Here is a 4,581-nt window from a genome sequence, read left to right as displayed (position 1 = left end):
TGGTCTGGTTGATCTCGGTGCTCGAATCCCGGTTGGTGTGTGTGGCCTCAATGCTCGCATCTTGGCCGGTCTGGGCGATCTCTGTGCTTGCATCTCGGATGGTCCGGTTGACCTCGGTGCCGGAGTCCTGGTTGGTCCGGGTGTATCCAGCGTCTCTTTGTCCTTCTTTTGGGGGCCATTTGTTTTATTTCTTTTGAATTAGCCTCCATGCTCCTCTGAATATTCTGTATTGCATCGAGTCCAGTCTGCATGTTGGTTTGCATGTTAGCATCGTTAGCGTTCTGTATTGCTTCTAGCCTGATCCGAATGCTAGCTTGCATATTCATCGTGTTAGCTTCCATGTTAGCTTGTAGCTTCGTCTCCAGCCTCGCTGTTGTCTAACGTTTTTATTTCTTTTGAATTAGCCTCCATGCTCCACTGAATATTCTGTATTGCATCGAGTCCAGTCTGCGTGTTGGTTTGCATGCTAGCATCGTTAGCGTTCTGCATTGCTTCTAGCCTGATCCGAATTCTTGCTTGCATATTCATCGTGTTAGCTTCCATGTTAGCTTGTAGCTCCGTCTCCAGCCAGGCCTCGCTGTGGTCTAACGTTATGTTAGCTTGTTTTACTTGCTGCGTCATCCCCTCGTGTTATACCTTTCCCTTCGTTGTATTTTCTTTGTCGGGGGTCATTCTTCTCTCACTTCTCCTCGAGTCTTGTGCACTGGGTCTTGTTATCGTTCTTTTATCTTCGAGTTGTTACTTTTTATCGTGTTTTATAACTTTTTATTACCTTTCTTGAATTTTGGACCGGGAGCTCTGTTCTGCAGCTGCTCACCTGCTCCTCGCCAAACCGGAAGTCCACTGCCACACTATCAAAGTGTTAACCCTTCCACTGCCACACTACCAAAGGGTTAACCCTTTCACTGTCACACTACCAAAGAGTTAACCCTTTCACTGCCACACTATCAAAGGGTTAACCCTTTCACTGCCACACTACCAAATGGTTAACCCTTTCACTGCCACACTACCAAAGGGTTAACCCTTTCACTACCACACTACCAAAGTGTTAACCCGTTCACTGTCACACTACCAAATGATTAACCCTTTCACTGCCACACTACCGAAGGGTTAACCCTTTCACTGCCACACTATCAAAGGGTTAACCCTTTCACTGCCACACTACCAAATGGTTAACCCTTTCACTGCCACACTACCAAAGGGTTAACCCTTTCACTACCACACTACCAAAGTGTTAACCCGTTCACTGTCACACTACCAAATGATTAACCCTTTCACTACCAGACTACCAAAGGATTAACCCTTTCACTGCTACACTACCAAATGGTTAACCCTTTCACTGCCACACTATCAAAGGGTTAACCCTTTCACTGCCACACTACCAAATGGTTAACCCTTTCACTGCCACACTACCAAAGGGTTAACCCTTTCACTACCACACTACCAAAGGATTAACCCTTTCACTGCTACACTACCAAAGGGTTAACCCTTTCACTGCGACAACACAGAAGGTTAACCCTTTCACTGACATGCGACAAAGGGTTAACCCTTTCACAACCACACTACAGCCGGTTAACCCTTTCACTACCACACTACAGCCGGTTAACCGCCTGTAGTGTGGTAGTGAAAGGTTAACCTTCTGTAGTGTGGTAGTGAAAGGTTAACCGTCTGTAGTGTGGTAGTGAAAGGTTAACCTTCTGTAGTGTGGTAGTGAAAGGTTAACCTTCTGTAGTGTGGTAGTGAAAGGGTTAACCTTCTGTAGTGTGGTAGTGAAAGGTTAACCGTCTGTAGTGTGGTAGTGAAAGGTTAACCGTCTGTAGTGTGGTAGTGAAAGGTTAACCTTCTGTAGTGTGGTAATGAAAGGTTAACCGTCTGTAGTGTGGTAGTGAAAGGTTAACCTTCTGTAGTGTGGTAGTGAAAGGTTAACCGTCTGTAGTGTGGTAGTGAAAGGGTTAAACGATGTGTTGTATCTGTGTGCGTGTGCTCTTCTGTCACAGGGCTTTAGGGGCCATGTTGGGATGGAGGGAGCAGAAGGAAAGCCTGGTACACAGGTTCCCATTTTATAACTTTTAATCTCACATTTCATATGACCATACATTTTGTCCTAAAAAATATTTTTAATTATCAGTATCTTTGAACACGATGTGCGATCGTGTAACGTTGTGTGTTTGCAGGGCGCTCGTGGTTTAGGGGGCATCCCCGGGCCTAAAGGAGACAGAGTGAGTCGTGTAATTTATTTTTCTTTTAACCAATCAGCTTGGAGCAGGATAGGGTCATAAGTTAAGTAAGGAGTGCACTTTCTTTCTTCTTTCTTCTTTCTTCTTTATTATTATTATTATTATTATTATTATTATTATTATTATTATTATTATTATTATTATTATTATTATTATTATTATTATTATTATTATTATTATTATTATTATTTTTTTTTTTTTTTTTTACTTTCTTTTATTTTGTGTCATAATGAACATCACATTGCAATAATCATACAGTATAATATACTTGATTCACATATTCAATGACATTTGTTACTCAGGCTCTTCCCTCTTATTCAATTTGTTTTCAAAGTATTCAGCATAATCAAAATAAGCTGTATAATCCGAGTACGCCTCTTAAACAACCCAGTGGGGCGGGATTTTTACAATTTTTTTTTTTTGATTTTTTGTAGGATAAGAAACGAAAAAATAAATAGAAAAAAAAGAACAACAAAAAAAGAAAAAAAGAGAGAGAGGGCGTCAGACTCATGCTAGTGTATCTCCAGGTATAAGGTTACATGTGACCATCTCTGCATAAACATATCTTTTTTCAGTTGCAATTGTGCAGTCATTTCTTCCATTGTATACATCTGTCTCAGTCTCTTGGTCCATTGTTTGATTGACGGTGGTTGATTTTGTAGCCATGCCATAGTTATCATTTTCCTTGCTATTAACAGTATCACTCTCAAGATGTATAACGTATCTCCATAGTATGTGCCTTTATTATTATTATTATTATTATTATTATTATTTAATTGTTTCTTGTTTAATCTGATTGTTTGTTTCTTTGTATATGCTATAAATTATTATTTTGTGTAAATTAGGTCGTACGCCGACCATCAAGTAACACTTGTTTAGTTTAGGAATAGGGGGCGGGTAACTATAAGAATTATTCTTCCTCCTGCTGCTTCTGCCCATGGTATGGTATTTATTGCTTCCATGTGGCAAATAAAACTCTGAATCTCAATCTGAATCTGTATACAAATCAGTGGACTTAGTAGACTGCACCAGTAAACCTAGAAGACGTGCAATTATCCCAGTGGCATCTTAATGGATCCCTGTGTGACATTTGGCCCACGGCTCGCCCCATATAAACGTCAGACTACCGGTAACGAGAGGAGATAGATCACCGTTAAGATGTTCACACGGTCAGCAGTGGCCCCGGGCGTTGGGCCCTGACGCTGCGTCCTCTCCTCCACTGACCTGGATTCACCTGAGCAGACGTCGACTGAAGAGGACGTGTTTCTTAATAAATACAATAAGTGTACTTTGGCCCATTATTATACTCATCTGTGTTATACAAGAATAAGTGTTTCACCCTTTCACCACGACAATACATAAGGTTAACCCCTTCACTTCCACGGGACAAAGGGTTAATCCCTTCACCTCCACACTACAGGAGGTTAACCCTTTCACCACCGCACTACAGACGGTTAACCGTGTGGTAGTGAAAGGGTTCATAAATAAAATAAGTGTACTTTGTCCTATTATCTGTGTTATACAAGAATAAGTGTTTAACCCGCCTCATCATCCGTCTCCGTGAAGGGACTTCCTGGTGTGGCTGCTGGTTCGGGACAGGCCGGCCCCCCAGGAGCTCTGGTAGGTCCTTCAGGTTCCTCTGATCCATCCCAACGTCTTACTCACAACACAGAGACCAAGTTATTGACTATGTGGTGTCTAAAACAGGGGCCCCCAGGAGAGATGGGGTCAAGATGGCATCCCTGGACCACTTGGTGACGAGAGTGAGTATTAGACATTACACCTTTTGATTGATTGGTTGGTTGGTTGGTTGGTTGGTTGGTTGGTTGGTTGGTTGGTTGGTTGGTTGGTTGGTTGGTTGGTTGGTTGGTTGGGTTGGTTGATTGGTTGGTTGGTGATTGGTTGGTTGGTTGGTTGATTGGGTGGTTAGTTGGTTGGTTGGTTGATTGATTGGGTGGTTGTGGTTGGTTGGTTGGGTGGTTAGGTGGGTTATGTGGTTGGTTGGTTGGTTGGTTGGTTGGTTGGTTGGTTGGTTGGTTAGGTGGTTGGTTGGTTGGTTGGTTGGTTGGTTGGTTGGTTGGTTGGTTGGTTGGTTGGTTGGTTGATTGGTTGGTGGATTGGTTGGTTGGTTGGTTGGTTGGTTGGTTGGTTGGTTGGTTGGTTGGTTGGTTGGTTGGTTAGGTGGTTGGTTGGTTGGTTGGTTGATTAGGTGGTTGGTTGGTTGGTTGATTAGGTGGTTGGTTGGTTGGTGGGTTGGTTGGTTGATTGGTTGGTTGATTAGGTGGTTGGTTGGTTGATTGGTTGGTTGATTAGGTGGTTGGTTGATTGGTTGGTTGATTAGGTG

General features: G+C 42.7%; 1 long non-coding RNA gene across 1 annotated transcript; it reads left to right on the top strand.

Moving 5' to 3' along the window:
- Positions 1-1,996: 1,996 nt before the first annotated feature.
- LOC311222787 lies at positions 1,997-3,995 on the top strand. The gene is made up of 4 exons (XR_014619378.1): positions 1,997-2,051; positions 2,175-2,219; positions 3,804-3,857; positions 3,945-3,995. It is a non-coding gene; the product is annotated as an uncharacterized lncRNA (long non-coding RNA).
- Positions 3,996-4,581: the final 586 nt, after the last annotated feature.

Source organism: Notolepis coatsorum (assembly GCF_963971535.1).
Source record: "Notolepis coatsorum genome assembly, chromosome: 2".
NCBI classification, from domain to species: domain Eukaryota; kingdom Metazoa; phylum Chordata; class Actinopteri; order Aulopiformes; family Paralepididae; genus Notolepis; species Notolepis coatsorum.
The sequence above is the reverse complement of the archived record's forward strand: the minus strand, read 5'-3'. Positions and strand labels throughout refer to the sequence as shown.